Here is a 21548-nt window from a genome sequence, read left to right as displayed (position 1 = left end):
AAATCAGAACAAACAAAAAGGTGCTTAACTAGTACAGAAAATTTCCCGTTAATACATTTCACACAGTGAAACTAGCTATAAAGCTTTACAAACAGTGTGACAGTAAAAAAGTTATTTCTCAGGCCCTGTAAGGCAGACAATTTTAGTTTAACCATACAGATTAGTTAATAGCAATAAAATACAGTAAAAAGTATGCAGCAGGCAATACAAAGTGCTATATATATATATATATATATATATATATATATATATATATATATATATATATATAAATTACTAGAAGCAATAACCAGTAAAACTAAGCCAAAAAAAAGGATACTTATTGTTATATATCTCAGATCAGAGTTGTAGTCAATGCCCCTCCTCCACTCGGCTCAGTGTGTATAGACCCACTGTTAATATAAGCCGTTGGTCACATCGTAATTTACATTGAGAAATAATACAATCAAGAGTTCAAAAACAATTGCAGAATTAAGCAGTACAAGATTGGCAGTAGATTGCTAAACATTTTACTGTATCAGGACATAGAGTAGCCTTTGCTATACGGCATAATGAATATTGTACCACACTGTGAACTCTAGTTACACATACTATGTTACATTGATCACATAATGAATATTGTACCAAACTGTGAACTCTAGTTACACATACTATGTTACATTGATCACATAATGAATATTGCATCACACTGTGAACTCTAGTTACACATACTATGTTACATTGATCACATAATGAATATTGTACCACACTGTGAACTCTAGTTACACATACTATGTTACATTGATCACATAATGAATATTGTACCACACTGTGAACTCTAGTTACACATACTATGTTACATTGATCACATAATGAATATTGTACCACACTGTGAACTCTAGTTACACATACTATGTTACATTGATCACATAATGAATATTGTACCACACTGTGAACTCTAGTTACACATACTATGTTACATTGATCACATAATGAATATTGTACCACACTGTGAACTCTAGTTACACATACTATGTTACATTGATCACATAATGAATATTGTACCACACTGTGAACTCTAGTTACACATACTATGTTGCATTGATCACATAATGAATATTGTACCACACTGTGAACTCTAGTTACACATACTATGTTACATTGATCACATAATGAATATTGTACCACACTGTGAACTCTAGTTACACATACTATGTTACATTGATCACATAATGAATATTGTACCACACTGTGAACTCTAGTTACACATACTATGTTACATTGATCACATAATGAATATTGTACCACACTGTGAACTCTAGTTACACATACTATGTTACATTGATCACATAATGAATATTGTACCACACTGTGAACTCTAGTTACACATACTATGTTACATTGATCATACCTCTCAACCTTGTAGCACAAGATATCTAGGCAAAGCCAAAACTAATGGGGAACAAAGGCCAAAACTAGGGACAAATTTTAAACATTGCTTGTACAATCATAGAAAGTTGTTGGAATAAAAGGTTTTGTGTTACCATGCATTTTCTGAAGGATATGAAGGCTGAAACTGAAATGGCTGTCATTATTTTATTAATTCAGTCCTCACTGATTTGCCAGAAAACCAAATGTTTTATCAGGAACTTATAAACAAAGACATTGGCAACCTTCTAACACTGGACCCCACCCAGCTTGGTTTCGTGAAGGGTCGATCTTGTCTCATCAACCTTATTGACTTCTTCGAATCAGTCTCCAGAGCCATGGACGAGGGTAAGATGGTCCACACAGCCTACCTGGACCTTGCCAAGGCCTTTGACACCATCCCCCACTCTGGAATCATAGATAAACTTACTAAGCTGGGCATTAATCCCTACATCACTCAACGGGTCGCAAACTGGCTTACTGACAGAACCCACACTGTAAAAGTAGTCGACTCCAAATTCAGCTCCAGACAAGTGACAAGTGTAATACCACAGGGTTCAGTCCTGGTACCTCTCTTGTTTGGCATCTACTTCTTCAAAGTACAGACCAACACCAAGGGACTCTGGCTAACAAAGTTCACAGATGACTGCAAACTGGGAGCCATTACTGAATCCCCAAGTGATGTGGATATTCTGCAAAAGGGCCTTACAGAGACAAATGCTTGGTGCCAGAGCCATGGGCTCAAGCTCAATGCCAAGAAATGTATAGTTATCCCCTTTGGGAAAAAAACATGTACCAAAAGTGTGATAAGGGACTTAGGGACACAGGTGGACAGTGGTCTCACCTTCAATAACCACATCACCACAACAGTCAGTAAATCCTTCTATGTGGCACATCTCATCACTAAGGGCTTTTCATCCATAAAAAAGAAGGTCATTGTCTCACTGTACTCATCCCTCATTAGACCCATTATAGAGTACAATGCCCCATTCGGTATGTACCTCACAAGACACCCCCAACAGTTGGAAAGGCTACAGAAATACCTCACTAAAAGAATCACAGGCAAAAAGCAGATGCCTTATGCTAACCGTCTAAAAAACTTGGGCTATTCTCTGTCACATATTATCTACTCAGAGGCGATCTCTGCTTAACATACAAGGCCATGTCAAACCCAGAGCTGTTGGACATGCTACACTTAAAGAAATCCCAGTCCCTCAGAGCTACGTGCTCCAGGGATCTAAACCTGGTCATCACAATGAACAAAACATGCTGGAAGGATAGGTTCCTGTCCCAGAGACTGCCCATACATGTCAAACAGAGCGCCTCTTTGGCCCTCTTCAAAAGGAACCTTAACAGCTTGATGGGAGATAGGAAATTCACCCTGGGGATCACGTCAGTCACCCAGCTAGACAGGGGACCAGGGAAGTAAATGTCCTGGGTAGAAATAGCCGGGGAACTGTTATGGCTAGGCTTGTATAGACCCTAGGGCCATTAGCCTAGTACCAACCTATGAACTGATGAACCTAGGAACAGCTCTAAAATATGAGACAAAAATCTAGACATTCTGCGAAAATCTGAACAGCTGGGAGCTGTCATTGATATACTGTATGTTCAAGAAAACTATGAAAACGTAAATTCACACAACTTCACATTGAAAGACTAGTAAACACGCACTATTTTACACTGAGATATGTAAATCTGGAAGGGGAGGCAGTAGGAGAAGGATTTCTGGGTGAAACAGGTGAGAAAGGAAAGTATAACTAGGTGTGGCGAGGTTGGGAGGAGTGAGAAAGTTGAAGGCTTTGTAAGCAAAGATTCAGGGTAATGAATTATACAAGTAGAGGAGGAAAAGACAGGAAAGGGGAGATGTATGAAAAGGACCTTTATAGGGGATGGCAGTAAATTGTTTGTTGTCTGTGGTAGTCCAGACACCACTACATTTCTACTACTACATGCATAGTCTGTAAGAAAACAACGTACACTAAATATCTTTGAGGTGCATATGCAGAATCAGATGGAGTTTCCTATCTGCCAGTTCTGGTCATACTGAGCATTTTTGGTACAAACGAGATATGCCATGGAAGGCCAGGTTGGTTTTGCAAGTAATGCTGCCATAGGAGAGGAAGTATTGCTCTTAGACCACCACCATAGTAGATCCCATGGTTCTTTGTGGAGCAATGGCATATCTTATGATGTTTCCCACAGAAAGGTTGGTATTCACTACATTTTGGCATAGTTGGACTTTCCCAGTAAATACATTTTAGTAAATAATAGAGAAGGTGGCAACACCAGTCAGACAGGGCATTTTGATGTAGCGCATGTATACAATTACAGTATTTACAGAGTCTGTGGCTCTGCCATAGAAGCTAAGACCACCTGAATCAATGTGAATGACTAAAAAATATTTTTGACAAGTTCAAGTGTATACCATGTTTTCCCTTTTGTGAGTCCATCACTGAAGTGGGTGTTCATTATGTGATAAAGGCTGGTAAAATGATAGGGTATACACAGCAGGCATTACAAAAAGAAACTAAGAAGTTGTCTTTCTGTACAGACATTTATTCAAGCTACATGGGGTGCTCTGTATGTCTTCCCTCTCATTACTATGAATATACAGCGGATTGTTCTGCCTTACTAGAAGTGCACAGCCAGCATATAAGAACATGCATCCACAGACCGCAGGATTATAAACCTCTATAACTGTTGCATTGTTGCAAAGCTATGACTACAGTACTACCATAAAGAAAAAAATACATGCTGTTTCATTGTGCAGGGTACTGTAACCAGGAATAACACAAATGCTATAATTCCTAAACAGTGATGGGTATGTGTAGCAGCCTAATCAAAGAAATACCACTTGCAGAAGCAGTGTCACCTGTGAAAGAGGTATTGGACTGAAATGGGGTAACAAGTATGAGAGGTTGGTTTTAAAAATGCTGGCTGTGCATGAACTTGACCACAGTGGCAACTTTGGAATTGAACCGATCTGCATGGATATTTATTTATTATCTATCATCAAAGTATATTGTTTTGTATTGTTTTACTGCACTTACAGTTTCATTACATTAGCAGCCATACTCTAGTTATACTTTCACTGCATAGGAAACCTTATAGCTTCATTGTTTAGTTTATATGTTAGTCCCAGGTTAGCTTATGTTTGAGTAAAACATTAAGTATTTTCCAGTATCATTGTATCTGCCCCATCATTACCACCAGCATGTATACTTTGTGCACTGGTTGTGTTGTACCAGTTTTCTTTTACTGTGACCATGATTTTATATCACAGATTTCCATGTTCCACCATTCGGCTTCATGACTGGTCTGTCTGTGCTGCATTCTACTTGAAGATCTTAGGATCATCTGCAGAAATACAGCAGAATCTCTCTATGCAGTCATAGATGCTAACATAGAAATGGACCAGTACTTGATTATATATCACCGCTAGTTGATAGTAAATAGGGTCTGGCCCCATATCTCTGATATACAGAGACAGTCAGTAACACCCAAACTAACATATCCTTCACATAATCTCTAAAAACTTCCCAACTAACATACCTCTCCTAATAAATGTCTATGATACATAGGGACACAATTGGGTTGTGTTGCATGACTAGGCTTATTAAGGCCCTGGTTGTTGTTGGCCTATATACCTATGAACCTTTGTTAACATGAGACTGAACTCCCATAATAAGCCAGTTGTAAGTCCAGTGCTAACCCCCATTTTTATTCTCTTTGGATTTAAGTTATTCTTTTTAGGCCTGATAGGGCTGCCAGGACATCATCATTTGAGACATTCTCAGCTCCCAATATGCTTATATGGTAAGTTAACTACTTGACCAAAGTCCATGTAGCATATGCCAACTATCTCTTGGAGTCATCTGACCAAAGCATGTTGTCATATTATCCAAACTGTCCTACATGAGGAATTCCTTTGCATCTCTGAAAATAATCTCTCATTCTTACATGGCAATCAGTGCATGAAAACTAACTCAACCGTAAAACAGAAGCAGTAGTAGCAGTGGTTACTTTTGGCAAAGTGCAACGGCAGCATAGTAGTAGAATCTTATGACTCGGTTCCATTACCCACAAATGGTGCAACCCTGGAGGTTATTCATATTAGCTAGAGGGATTTGTGAGGTGCAGCCACGCAACAACATGTAAGACAACCTTTATGGAATCATTTGAGTAACAGGGGAGTTATTTTTAAAGGCAAAGTATGTTAAGGAGTTGGCACTTGAGCAGTACAAATAACTAGTACTAAAGAACATTAACATAGCGGTAAAAGATTACCCTTCCCCCACACTATTTTAAGATTCCCCTTCAAAGGCTGCATAGCTTTTGGGACAAGCACTTATTACTATAAACTCTGTAATTCACCTGGTACAAAGTTGTGTGAGTTTAGACTAGTGGGCTTATTCAAGTAGAAGGACTGGGTAGAACAGTACCGACATGGGGTGCAGCAGAACTGGCAAGGTGCATTACTGTTCTTTCTTTGTTTTTGTCAGGTTATTATTTCACATTTATTTTTTTATATCACTTTTCAACAGCTTGCAGGTACCTTTCGTTTATGTTTGGTATGTTGTTTTTCAATGACATGTGTGTTGGGATTATAAAACAGCCTTTTATAAGTTTATTGCAAACCCTGATTCCTTTTGGTATGGTGTTTGTTAGACAGGAGGAATGCATTTCATCCACTTTCTGAAACTTTGTAGTGATGGTACAGTGAGCTTTTAGGTTGCATATGATTTGGAATGCAATGTGGTAAGCTGCATAAACAAGCAGAAAAGAAAAAAAATACTGTCTGTGTATATTAAAACAGCTTTAGGAGAGTGCAGATTTTACAGCATTCTTGAATAAGCTCACTAAAATTCTTTCTGGGTGGTACCCATGCTGAACGGTTTTACAGATGGGTCTATATTAGAAAACCGAAAGTTTTCAGTGAATGCTCACATGAGCAAAAACGCTGGACATCGAACTCCTTATTGTGGGTGGCTGTGGCCCCCTCTAACTATATATTCCAACTCCAAGCTTGCACTACAGTGAGGAAAGGGCAAACATCCCACTCCTCATTGTACCAGACCCCACAAACACTCTTTCAATCTCCAGCATTTTCACTCATGTGACCGTTCACTGAAAACAACTTTTGGTTATCTGATATAGACCCTTTACAGATGACCTTCCTGAAGCACTGTTTGCATGTTAGGACCAGGGATAATTCTTTAGCAATGTGGAACAGTAGTTTTTTTCCACATGTCTACTATTGAAAGCTGACTTAGCTATTGAGTGCTTCTAATGTAATAGTGCACCTTTTTTTTCTGTCACATTCTGATTAGTCATATTCCACCAACAGTAATGCATCCTGTACTGCTCATCTCGGGACATAGTTGTGGTGGTCTTTTCTCATATAACAAACAGCAGTAGGACATTATGTAAAAGCACACCAATGAGCAGTAAAATCCATTACATCTTTTTCCATTAGATGTACATCCAAACAAGTGTGCTGCAGAAAATATTTAAAAACAAAATCATACTTGTGTCTGCCTCCAAAGTGAAAGATGCAAAAAAAAAAAAAAAAAACAGTAGCTCATATAAGCACTTCTTCCCTACATTTCAAAGTGTAGTGATATGGTTTTACTATTAGCATGGGGCTGTAAATAAAATGAGCACACAGAGGAAACTGTTAGCATTTCCTGATGAGTTAAATTACCCTTCCCCCAAGGTACTGAAACCTGAGCCATCACACTAAAAGCTGTCTGAATGTAAACAATAGGATCACCTGACCTACCAGCTTAATCAAAACAATGAAAGCTACAGGGAATCTTGACACTCTCCCTTTAAACCCTGTACTTTTGACTATAGGAAGCAATTCATTAGCAGATCAGAGCCTTAAAGGGAGAGTGTCAAGATTCTCTGTTTGCCTGATTGTTTCGATTAGGATGGTAGGTCATGTGATCTTTCTGTTTACATTCTGGTAGCTTTTAGTCTATGAGCTCAGGTTTCAGTATTTTGGGGGAAGGGTAACTAACACTTCAGGAAATGCAGTTTCCTCTGTGTGCTCCTTTTATCTGCAGCCCCATGCTGACAGGTAAACTTTAACAGTCTTTGAAATATAGTGAAGTAATGCTTACATAAGCTACTTTTTTTTTTTCCCAGGCAGACACAGAAGTGGACTTTTTTAAATATTTTCTGCAACATATTTAATGATTATGGAAACAGCTGCAGTGGGTGTGTTTTTTGTATAGTCTGGAGCAGTGTTGTACATTTGCTAATGTAGCTGCCCATTGAGGTGCTTTTTCAACCCACCTCCATAGGTATCACAAGGGATTAGAAACTAAGAGTAATGCTACTCAACGCCAGAAGTCTAAACCTCAAGAGGCATGCACTCGAAACTCTCCTTAGCATAAAGAACATCGATATCTGTGCAGTAACAGAAACCTGGTTCAAGGCTCTCGAGAGCACCCCAGCATTACCAGGTTATACCTCATACCATGCTTTTCGGCCCCAAAACTTGGACCGTACCACAAAAGGAGGGGGAGTATCAATATTCATCAAAGATACCTACACCACCAGGTTGGTGGCACAGCACGAAGCATCAGAGACTATCCATGTGCAACTAACAGTGGGTAAAACTGCCTTCCAGTTTATAGCCTGCTACAGACCACCCGCCCAAACCCAGGAACCCCACTCGGCCTTCCTGAGAACACTGGAAAATATGAAGGTCTCTCCAAACACCATTATATTGGGCGACTTCAACTACCCAAACATAGACTGGGAGCATTACTCTAGCTCCAACACCCTAGCCCAAAGGTTCCTAGAATTTATAAACTCAAATGCTATGAAACAACCTGTTACCACTCCCACAAGAGGGAAAAACATACTGGACCTGATCATCACCAACATGGGGAGTCTATGCTCCAGACCAGAAGTGTATCCCTCACTGGTAAGATCAGACCATAAACTAATCTCACTGGATATTCACATCCCGAATCCACCCCCTGCCCTGAAAACCACAGTGAAAAACTTCTCTAAAGCAAATTTCACACTCCTCAAAACCGAGGTAGAATCCTTCAAAGCCCCTGGGCCTGTGGAAAATACGGCCCAGACCGCAGAATCCTTTATAAACGCATTCTATGAACACCTTCAGGAATGCATGGATCATGCAATCCCAAATAAAACCAAGACCCAATCCACCAAAGGCAGACGTCCTGTCTGGTGGACCCCAGCCATAAACAAACTATACAATAGAAGGAGGAAGCTACTACATGATAGAACAAAATCCCAAAAAGGGAAGGCATCTCTGATTAGTATTAGCAAAAAACTACGGGCACTCATTAAATCGTCTAAGGCCAGCTTCAAGAGAAAAATTGCACAGGACACTAAGGATAATCACAAGACTTTCTTTAGTTATGTTAGGAACCTGTGTGGGAATTCCCAGATATGCTCAGAATTAGTCCAAAATGACAAAAAATACACCGAACCCACAGACATTGCCAACATCCTAGCTGACAGGTTCAGCGCAAACTCCCCCCCCCCACCAAAAGGGCAAATATCTATCCCAGCAGAGTGCTGCCCCCCTGACATCTCAGATGCTCAGGTAAGATCTGCCCTCTCCAAAGCAAAAAACACAGCATCAATGGGACGAGACGGTGTCCCGGGCTGCATCCTACATGAACTCCAAGAAGAGCTAAACCCAAACATAAAACTACTGTTCAATCTCAGCCTTACTACAGGATATGTACCCAAAGAGTGGCATACAGCAACAGTGGTCCCTCTCCACAAAGGTGGTGCCTCAACGGATCCTGGAAACTATTGCCCCATAAGCCTGACTAGCTTGGTCTGCAAAGCAATGGAAAGGATCATCATGGACCTCATAAATAAAGATATTGGGGACCTACAGGCACTGGATCCTACCCAGTTCGGCTTTGTTAAGGGCAGATCCTGCCTCTTAAACCTGGTTGATTTCTTTGAAACAGTCACCAAGGCCATTGACGAGGGGAAGGTGGTCCACACAGCCTACCTGGACCTGCAAAGCCTTCGATACAATACCCCACTTGGGCATTATAGATAAGCTCACCAGCTTAAATATAAACCCCTATGTCACTAGATGGGTTGCAAACTGGTTAAAGGACAGAACCCACATGATTAGAATTGCTGGAGCCATGTCAGACTCCAAACCAGTTACAAGTGGCGTCCCACAAGGCTCAGTCCTGGGACCTCTCTTTTTCGGTATATATTTCTCGGAGGTACAGGCCAACATGGAAGGACTGTGGCTGACCAAGTTCGCAGATGACTGCAAACTGGGTGCCATAATCGACTCTCCAGCCGACACAAGCATCCTCCAAAAGGGCCTCATAGAAACAGACAACTGGTGCCAGAGCCATGGCCTCAAGCTAAATGCCAAAAAGTGTATAGTCATCCCCTTTGGCAAAAAAAGTGCCCACAGATTACCACATAGGTGGTAATCCATTAAGTACAGAAGAAGTAATTATGGACCTGGGGACCCAAGTTGATAGCAATCTCTCATTTGACAACCACGTGGCCAAAGTGGTTAGAAAAACATTTTATATAGCCCACCTAATCATGAAGGGATTCACATCTAGATCAGGGGAGGTCATCGTACCTCTTTACTCATCCCTCATCAGGCCCATAATTGAGTACAATGCCCTTTTGGGATGTACCTTACCAGACACCTGCAGCAACTGGAAAGACCCCAAAAGTACCTCACCAAGAGGATCAAAGGGCTCAAACAGATGCCATATGCTGCCCGGTTAAAGAAACTCCAGCTCTACTCAGTGGCATACCGCCTGCTCAGAGGTGATCTGTGCCTGACGTATAAAGCCATGTCCAACCCGGAATTAATGGACATGCTGCACCTCAGAAAATCCAAATCCCATCGAGCTACGCGCTCGAGAGACTTGAACCACAGCACTAAAATAAATAGGACATGCTGGAGGGACAGATTCATAACCCAGAGGCTCCCTTCACTCTGGAATAAAATCCCAGTCCAGGTTAGGCAGAGTCCCTCATTGACTCTCTTCAAGAGGAATCTTGATGAGTGGATGGGAGATTGTAGGTTTACCCCGGGTATCACTTCTGTGTCACTGTTAGACAGAGGCACAGTATAGTAACCTCGAAAAGGGGCATAGCAAAATTAATTTAAAATGGGTGGCGAAAGCCAAACACACTCTGGCTAGGCTTATAAATGCCCTAGGGCAGATAGCCTAGTATGAACCTATGAACATGTCTCTTTCAGTTTGTTGCAGCGATGGGGTCCTACTGTTATATGGGAAAAGGGCACAACAATTATGGGAAATGTCCAAAGGTGAATAGTACAGAAAGCATTACTGCTGATGGAGGGGGGATTATAAGAATGGGTCAGAAAAAGGAACAGAAATGACAATGCTTTCAATTGGGATAATTTGTTGTAGATGTCACAACAATAAGCAAAACAGTCTATAAGTAATGAACCAAAAACAGCCAGAAGTGCTGGTTCAAATGTAGACAGAATTAATTTTCCAGTGCAAAGTAATGATCCCAAAAAGTGTCACCTGTTTACTAGTCAGCCTTATATGCAAATTACTTCTTTGTAGAGCAACTTTAGTAGGGTCTGTAGTAGAAACTTAAGAAACAATCTCCTCAGAACCAGAGTCATGTGCTTGTGAGGAAGACATGGGAGAAGCCCTGTCCTTATTATCAGAATCCTCTGATAAAACATCCTAACGATTTCAAAGGCTGCAAGCTAAGTAATTCATTTTTATTACCATACCCACTGTCTTTAGATGAAATATGTTTCATCTTTTCTTTTTCCTTGGGACAACCCTAGGAGGAGATCAACTGAACTGATGACACTTCAAACCAGAAAACGGATCTCTTACTGTCCTAACTACATCCTCATCCTCTGTACTTTCGAACATTTCAGGATCATAGGAGGTTACTAGGCTAACAGCCCCAGGGCCCTTACAAGCATAGCCAGGTTCATCTAATGTTCTCATGGGTGTCTGGTTCAAGAAGACAATAAAATAAGCAAATATCGCCTTTTTCCAAGAGGGACACAGGTGGAATCTCCAGGATGAATTTCCAGTTACCCACTCAATCATCCAAATTACTCTTAAATAGGCCAATGAGGGCCTTTATTTAACATGAATAGGCAGCCTGTTCCAAAAGTGCAGCAACCTCTGTGAGACAAATCTGTCTGTCCAGCAAGTTCTGTTGATGTTACATACCAGGTTAAGATCCTTAGCAAGTGACCCCGTCTGGCATTTGACATGTGACTGTGCAGCATTTCCATTAAAGCTGGGTCAGAGATTGCTCTATATGCAAGGCACAGATTGCCTCTGAGAAGTCTGTATGACACAGAGTAAAGTGACAATGATTTCAGTCTGTCCACATAAGACAGATCTTGAAGACACTGAATTTTCTTTGTCAGGAACCTTTGTGGTCTCTCCAATTGCTGCAGGTATTTGGAAAGGAACATACCAAAGGGACCATTGTTCTCTGTTATTGGCCCAATGAGGGAAAGTACATGGGGGGGGGGGTATAACCTCTTTTTCCTGGATGCAATGTCTTTATGAGATGAACAATATAAAATGTCATTCTTACTACTGTGGAGATATTTGAAGTGAAGCGAAGGTTGCTGTCAACCTGTCTGCCCAGATCTCTCACCACTGACTGTGTGCTTAGGGTATTGCTATTGATGTAATAGTTTGCAGGAATATCATCCTTGCTAAAGTAGAGGACAGAATAAGTGGACAAAAAATAAGAAAGGATGGTGACTGTATCACCTGTCAGTGAGGGACAATCATGAGAACTGACCGGTAGAGGACCATCAGAGTGCTAAGGGAAAATTTCCAGGCAAAGTGTGTCTATTACCAGCATCTTTGCCCACTGCTGAGTGGTAGTGCACTATGTGCAGACAACAGCAAACCTGTACAAGCATAGTGCTTATGTAGCAAATGAGCGCAAACTGATTTAAACAAATTAGTCAATGCAAACGCTCAAAACTGAACCCTGTTCCAGCAAACCCCCACTTCAAATAAGCAGGTGCAATACGCTTTCAACCAGCAACTCCCAGCTCAGAAGGGCCAAGGCGATCCTCTCCTACCACAAAAGTGTAGACCACAAACCTTCTTAATGTAAAAGAACTGACCTGAAACCCGAGCACTTAAACCAGAACAAAGACACTTTTAGAATAAAAGATACACGAAGACTTCAACCAGCAATTCCCAACTTAGAAGGATGTAAGCTACAAGAGTGTAGACTACAAACCTTCTGAATGTAAAAGAACTGGCCTGAAGCCCAAGTGCTTAAACCAAAACCAAGAGGCTTAGAATAACCGTTACAATTTAATCAGGCTACTAACAAGCAGTAATAATGACCCGCGGTAGTGGTGCTGCGGTAGCGTTGTCGCCTCACAGTAAGACGCTGTCCGGTTCGATTCTCAGCATAGAGCGTCTTCTCTGTGGAGACATGAGTGAATGGGCGTACCTTCGTTGAAGGTTGTGCATCAGGCCTGGCAAGTCGGTACGTAAAAATCTACTGTCAATCATTAGCAGACCGGAGTTCCGCTGTGGCGACCTCTAACCGGGAAAAGCCAAAAGACACAACAACTAACAAGCAGTAATAAATGTAGCAGAATAAATGCAATTGAACACTTTTAAGATCAAGCAGCAAAAGCAAAATAAAATAAAATAATAAAGTAGGAAGAAGCAGAAATACAGTAAAAGCAGATGAATAAAGTTCAATCTTTTCTTTTTTTTTGGGGGGGGCAGAAGATAATTCAAGGTTAAGAAACTAAGGGGTAAGCCTTCTCAAATGATCTCTCTGTACTCAGTAGAATGAGCTGATGAGAACCCAGCAAGAATTGGGTGCATGAGTGGCAGAAATAAAATGCAGCCAGAGATCAGCAATATTCAGGCAGAGTACAGCAAGCAGGCCAAATACTCCAACCAAACAGAGATATTTCTAGCTAAAAAGGAATGCTGTTTATCAGCTCCTTCCACTAATTATCTTAGGTTCATAGATCGGTACTAGGCTATTGGCCCTAGGGCCTATATAAGCCTAACCAAAAATGTACCCTGGCTTCCGCCACCCAAGAAAATTATTTTCTTGTGCCCCTGTCGAGCAGAGCCACAGAAGTGATCCCTGGAGTGAATTTCCTATTTCCCATCCAATCATCAAGATTTTTCTTGAAGAGTGCTAATGAATAGCTCTGTTTGACATAGATAGGTAGTTTGTTCCAGAGTATGGGAATTCTCTGGGACAGGAATCTATCCCTCCAGCATGTTCTGTTATTGTGGTGACAAGGTTTAGGTACCTAGAGCGTGTAGCTCGGAGGGACTGGGATGTCTTTAAGTGGAGCATGTCCAACAGCTCTGGGTTTGACATAGCTTTGTATGTTAAGCAGAGATCGCCTCTGAGTAGGCGATATGCGACGGAGTAAGGCTGGAGTTTTTTGAGACAGTCTGCGTAGGGCATCTGTTTGAGGCCAGTAATCCTCTTTGTGAGGGATTTCTGTGGCCTTTCCAGTTGTTGTAGATGTCTTGTGAGGTACATACCAAAAGGGGTGTTGTACTCTATAATGGGTCTAATGAGTGATGAGTAGAGGGGAACAATGACCTATTTTTTCTGAATGAGAAGCCTTTTGTGATAAGGTGAGCCAGGATTTCCTGAACACTGTGGCGATGTGATTATCAAAGGAGAGACTACTGTCCACCTGTGTACAAAGGTCTCATCACATTTTTGGCATTAAGTAGACTACCAGCTATGTGGTAGTTCATAGGTACAGAGTTTTTACCAAAGGGGATGACAATACACTTTTTGGCATTGAGCTTCAGGCCATGGCTTTGACACCAGGCATCTGTCTCAGTGAGGCCTTTTTGTAGTATGTCCACATCGTTAGGAGTTTCGATTATGGCTCCTAGTTTGCAGTCATCTGCAAACTTTGTTAGCCAAAGACCTTCTGTGTTAGCCTGTACTTCAGAGAAGTAGATACCAAACAGGAGAGGACCCAGGACTGAACCCTGTGGTACTCCACTTGTCACTGGTCTGAAGTCGGATTTGGAGTCTACTACTTTCACAGTGTGGGTTCTGTCCATGAGCCAGTTGGCAACCCATCTTCTGACATAGGGATTTATATCTAGTTTAGTGAGCTTATCTATAATTCCAGAGTGGTGGATGGTGTTGATAGCCTTGGCGAGATCTAGATAAGCTGTGTGAATCACCTTGCCCTCATCTATGGCTTTGGTGACTGCTTCAAAGAAGTCAATCAGGTTTAGGAGACATGATCTGCCTTTTACAAATCCGAACTGGGTAGGGTCCAGAGTTTGGAGATTACCAATGTCTTTGTTTACGAGTTCCATGATGATACGTTCCATGGCCTTGCAGACCAGACTCGTCAGGCTAATGGGGCGGTAGTTCCCAGGGTCTGTCGTGGCTCCCCCTTTGTGGAGTGGGATAACTGTCACGGTGCGCCATTCAATGGGCACAAAGCCTGAGGTGAGGCTATGACTGAACATGGTACTTAGGTAGGGTGTCAGTTCATTCTGTAGTTTGTGTAGAACGCTGCCTGGGATATTGTCAGGTCCCATGGATGCTGTGTTCTTGGCTTTGGAGAGTGTGATTTTTACCTGTGCAGCCATGATTACAGGAACTTTGCATTCTTCCGGTATAGAGATGGGCCCTCTAGGGGGTGGGGGTGGTAGGGTAAAGTTAGCACTGAACCTATCTGCCAGGATGTTGGCAATATCAGTTGGTTCTGTATATTTAGTGCCATTGTGCTGTAACTCAGAGCAGATCTGAGTGCTGCCATTGAGATTCTTTTTTTTTTTTCAAAACAGGATTATTGTTTTAACATATAAGAGAAATATCATAACAATTTTATACAAGTAATTAAAAATAGGTATTATTATAATATTCAACAAAACAACTAAAGTATTTACAAAGACATCCACTACAATCAGATCAATTAATTAAACTAAAATACCATGCTATTGAAATTAAAATTTTTTTAACAAATTTTGTAAATTATCCCATACAATAAAATAAGATGTTTTTCTGTTTGTTCTAGTCCTAATTGTGTTTATTTCCATATGGCACACTATATTCATAACTATTTTAAATTCATTGAATGAAGGAGGTGTATCTGAAATCCAATTTCTAGTTATTATTTTCCTAGCCACTGCTAGAATAGACCATAACAAGGGAAGCTTAACCTTTTAACACTTTGAGGTACAGGTGTGTTGAATAATATAAGAGATTTAGAAATAATGAAATTATCTGTAAAAGAGCCTGCAAAAATTCATTAATTGACTTCCAGTATTCTTTCAATTTTATACAGTCATAAAACATATGAGCCCAGTCAGCATTAATTTCTACATTACATCTCTTACATAGATTATCTTTATTATTTATTTTATTCATCATCAAAGGTGTATAAAAAGATCTATGTAAAATTTCCATGTATAAAGTCTCCAGACAATGGAAGACGTAGTTCTATAAGCAGATTCCAATATATATTGTTTATCTTGTTGATTTGGTGGGTCCCCATTAATAGAAGTGAAATAATTCCAGTATGAGTCTACACTGTAAAAAGTTTCTTGTCTGATAACTTTATGTATGTATGAAAGTTTACCTTTATCAGAAACTTTATGTTGTAAATTTAATATAAAGTAATCAATCAGTGTTGGAATAGATTCTTTAACTGTTATAGACATTAGATCTATTTTATTAATGAGATGTTTTCTAAAGGTCTGAACCTCTAACCAGCAAGTTTCTCTTAGATCAAATTCTTGTTTTAAGAAATCTAGATTTTTAACTTTATTATCAGATATCAACTGATACCAGTACTTTAGATCATTATCTATAGCTAAATGAGTTCCTTCAGAAGTAGATGACAAAAGCATACCCTGAGTATACATTATAGGAAATACAATAAAATTCCATTCCCTAGGTGCATGAATATAAAGTTACGATAACTAATAATAATATTTAATGGGTAACAAACCATATGTTTAGGTGTAATAGGTGAAGTACAAAATTCCTTTAGTAACCATAACATGGAGTTATTTACAATCATATTTTTATGTGTTAAGGAGATTTTCATGAAGTGTATACTAATTAGCTCCCAATAATCTTTCCATTTTGTGACATATGACTGATCTATTAATAAAGTAATAACTTTTACAATAGAAGAGATAGTATATAAATTAAAGTCTGGAAAAGAAATACCCCTTGAGACCAGCTATTAGTATGTTTCTTTAATGCAATCCTAGGTCTATTAGGTGCCCATAAGAAATTTAACATTAGTGTGTTCAATTTCTTGATAATTATTTTTGTAGGTGGAAGTATTATTGATTGTATTAAGTATAAAATCTTGGGGAATATTATCATTTTAATAATTGTAAGTCTCTCCTCCATAGTAAAAAACATATTATTCCAGGTATTAAAAAGATTTTGTATATTAAGAAAACAGGTATTATAATTATTATATATAATAGATTTAATATCTTTAGATAGTATTATACCTAAATAAGTTATCTGACCTGAATTGGGTACATATTTAGTAAAATCACTAATGAGAATATTTTTTCGTGTATATATAGGTAGTATTTTAGTTTTTGCCATTGAGATTCTTGACATAGCTATAGAATGCTTTGTGGTTGTCTTTAGAGTCAGTGGCAATTTTGTTTTCTTAACTAGCTTTGGAGGATTTTATGAGGGATTTCAGCTTCTTACTCACAGTAAGATGCTGTCCGGTTCGATTTTCAGCTAAAGCGTCTTCTTGTGGAGACATGCGTGAATGGGCGTACCTTCGTTGAAGGTTGTGCGGCAGGGCTGGCAACTCGGTACGTAAAAATCTACTGCCAATCATTAGCGGACCGGAGTTCTGCTGTGGCGACCCCTAACCAGGAAATGCTGAAAGATACAACACTGAGGTTGACCAGGGAGTTCCTCCAGTCATGGGATTTTACTCTTTTTTGCAGCAGTTTCTTTCTTCTGTTGTAGAGTTTGTTTATGGCAAAGGATCACCAGATTGGCTTCCTTTTTTTGGAGTACAGCATCTTGGTTCTATTAGGGATAACATGATCTATGCACTCGTATAAGTGCTTATAAAGTGCATTTGTGTAGGATTCAGCAGTCGTACCTCTATTGTCCTTCTGCATGGGTGTCATGAAGTTTGACACTTCTGTCTTAAGAAGTGGGAAGTTGGCTTTGGAGAAGTTTTTTACTGTGATTTCCCTAATTGGGGGTGGGATGTGGATGTCTAGGGTGATTAGCTTGTGGTCGGATCTGACCAACGAGGAATTGACCTCTGGTGTGGAACACCGGTTGCCCATGTTGGTAATGACTAGATCTAGGATATTGCTGCCCCTGTTGGGGGAGTGAATAAGTTGATCCAAGGCATTGGAATTTATGAATTCCAGAAAACGTTGAGCAAAAGAGTTGGTACATGAGTTATCTGATGTTATTCACTGTTTGCAAATTAATTCTTTGCTAACTTTTCTAAGTGATCCTAGCCAAGACCTCTTAAAACTGCAACAGAACAGAACAGAAAACTTAAAACAAAACAAATGTAATACAGGAATAAGATACAAAATAGAAGTGACCAAACCTTAAATGAAAAACTTCAATTGAAAATAAAATACAGCCAGAGATCAGCAATATTCAGACAAGAGTTCAGGAAGCAGGCCAAACAAACTCTTCAGCTAAATAGAGATTTTTCTAGCTAAAAGCATGTTTCTCATGCAGTTCCTCATACTAGTATTTCTTGTCCTACTTATACATTTAATATCTTACCAACAACCATTATCCTTGCAATTCCAACAAAACTACTACAATCTATCCAGCAAACAAAATAATTCTGAACCTCATCTCACAATACCCTATCTATATCAACACACATATATCTTACTGTTTAAGTACAGCTATCAAAGCAATAGCCATTTATTAACAAACTGAGTATTAAACATAAAATCAAGCAAAAATGCCAGTAACAGCACCATCTTGTCTTCATAACCATAAAGCATAGTGGTGACATCCACCCAAACCGAGGCCTAACTCAGCATATACAGGAACCAGCCAGTATACCCCCAGCCCCTTCATCACTAACACCTCAACCATAGCCCCTCTTGGGTCTTCATATATACCATACCAGCTTACAAAGTCTGTATAACAAACTGTATGAAGTGTATACATGGACAGCACTACACACTTCAGTTATCTTAGCTGTAACAGAAACCTGGCTCTGCCAGGAAAAAAAAAGAGAGCTTTCCCCATCAGGCCATAATACTATCAGATTAGAAAGAGACAACAAAAAAGCTGGTGGTGTCACTATTTTTGATAATAAACCCACACTATAAAGCTCCCTTTTCCCTCACACCCTGACAACTTTCAGTAACTCAGAAATCCTGCCGACCATATTAAAACTAAACACTCATAAGACAATTCCAGTCATGGGTATACACATACCCCCAGAGAAATAATACTAAAATACTGGAATATATTCTCTGCTGGGCCTCCTCAAAAATCCCTCATGACACCATAATACTGAGGGAAGTTAAATAAGCAATAATGCCAAACAGAGAGCATGTGTTATTTTGTAAATAATTCTCACCCAGGGGTGTTCCGAGGCTCGATGCCACAGGTGGAGGGCCTGTACACTCCTGGAAGGGTGTTATTTATACAGTAACACACACCCTAGAGGGCATTATTGCACTCAGAAAATGTGCTACCTGTTAAACTGCTTGATATTTACATTTTTATATATATATATATATATATATATATATATATATATGTATGTGTATGTATATGTGTGTGTGTGTGTGTGTGTGTGTATATATATATATATATATATATATATATATATAGATATATATATATATATATATATATATATATATATATATATATATATATATATATATATACATATTAATATTTTTGATGTACAATAGTTCCTCCACCTAATGCTTCAAACTTGCTGTAGTGTCTGAAGGTGGTGTTGGAGGAAGTGTTTTATATCTAAAATGTGAGTTTGGTAAGTAATGCCCACACACACACACACACACACACACACACACACACACACACACACACACACACACGCCAAGTACCTTTAAAAACATAGATGATTAAACTTAATTAATAAAGACAGCCATTAAAGGTTTTCATACCTCTCAACTGTCCAGATTTTCTCAGAATGTCCAATTTTTTTTAATTCATTTTTTCAGTCTGTTCCTCATAAAGTTCGTGGTTTGCTGGAAATTCATTGAGAGGTTAAAGTTATTAAATAATGAATTAGTTTAAAATCTCTCTTCATGTTTAGGCCTTCCCCCAATTATTTTTGGCTAGATTTTTTGAGTTAAGCTGTTAAGAGGTATGCACACCTCTTATTTTTTAACAACACTTAATGAAATGCCTACTGCAGCCATTGCTCAGTCTCTCTCACTTCTGCTTTCATGCATGCAAGCATGCATACAGTCATGCATGCAAACATAAACGTGAACACATGCACCTTTTCTATTTTTTATTATATTCTTGTTTTAATTTTACACTCACTAAACAGCAAAGTCGCTATTTAGTGATTTTAAATAATGGTTGCCATTGGCATTTTAACTGCCTGAGTTCCACTGCATTTTTATATGCTGCAATGAAATGGTGGACTTGTTTTCCAGGAGGCTTTACCTGTACATTAACACCCTGCTGGAGAACATTCATTCTCTATTCACAATGGCAATGTACAGGTCGCCCATTCTCTAATATAGACTGGGAAACCATGTAATCTGAAAATCCAACCAATAATATACATCTATACAAGTTTGTGCAAATTATAACCACACCAACTAAATATAACTATGCCACATCCACATGCATTTAGTCTATACAATTCTGTTCTCTGTGTGTTTTCTGCTGATATATTTAAGCTTGATCTCTCACAAGTATAGACCTATATATGTCTAGGCAGGTTTACATCATCTATAAGCTATATAGACAGCATTTACAGAGATATGGTTTGATTAAGTATATAAAAACAAGAATAGAGTTATGTGAGCAGAGATGTTTACAAGGATATAGTAGATCTATATCTTATGTGTCATCATGTTTTAACTACCGTATTCATTTAAGGTAGAAATTACCATTAATAATAGAGCTGACGTCTCTGTTTTCTCACAACGACATACCTTCTTCTTTAGTTTTTTATTTTTTATCACAGTTTAGTAAATATTTTATTTCATAAACGTCATTCATTGAACATAGCAGCCTTTAATAAGAGCAAGCTATCAGTAACATGGGAGTCACAGTTAGCAAACAGCAGCATATATTCAAATCTTGAGGAGAGTTTTTAAGTATTATTATTTTTCATTTATGACTTAGTTTTATTATAACAATGTTTGAGTCATACGGAATAGGTAGTGCACGAATATCAGTCGCCATTAACAACACTATAAAGTCTTGAATTGAGCATTTTAATATATTAACATAAAGGACGTGCAGTATTAAAGTAGCTACTTATTTCCGTTGTGATTTAGCATACTGAAGGATTTCACGTAAAGCATATCAACTATACATATCCTGATTAATGCACTTTAAATTTTATAAATATGTGTTTTGGACTTTTTAATCTCATATTTATTGTTTAAGCAATAAATAATATGATTTATTTATTCATTAATTATTGGCTCATGCCTTCATTAAATAGTGCTGACAGTGTATATAAAGAATAAAAAATAAAAAAGAAAGGAAAAAGAGACATCGCTATTACAACGGAAGCGCTTAACGCTATCTTTTGAATGTTTTCTATAGCACTTTTTGTAATATATTTAATGTTCAAGTACATGTAGCTGATATAATATAATATATTATAAAATAAATACACTATTGGTAAGCAACTATGAAATAGTATATGAAGTTGCTTTTATATAAAAAATCTTTGAACATCTTTTCATACGGCTCCTCTTTAACATGTGTCTTAGCGCTTCAATACAGATTGTCAGCTTTCAATATAGGCATATAGATATATGGCTAGTAATGAATTATTCATTACTATGAGTTTGTTTTTTAGTTTACAAAGATTTCTATGTATAAACTATAGAAAGAAGAGATTTACCAGTGAGATTTGGTTTGCCTCCATGAATGGTTTG

The sequence above is a fragment of the Protopterus annectens genome, chromosome 1.part1 (genome assembly GCF_019279795.1).
Source record: "Protopterus annectens isolate FY-2018-M chromosome 1.part1, PAN1.0, whole genome shotgun sequence".
NCBI classification, from domain to species: Eukaryota; Metazoa; Chordata; order Ceratodontiformes; family Protopteridae; genus Protopterus; species Protopterus annectens.
This window is presented reverse-complemented; position numbering follows the sequence as displayed.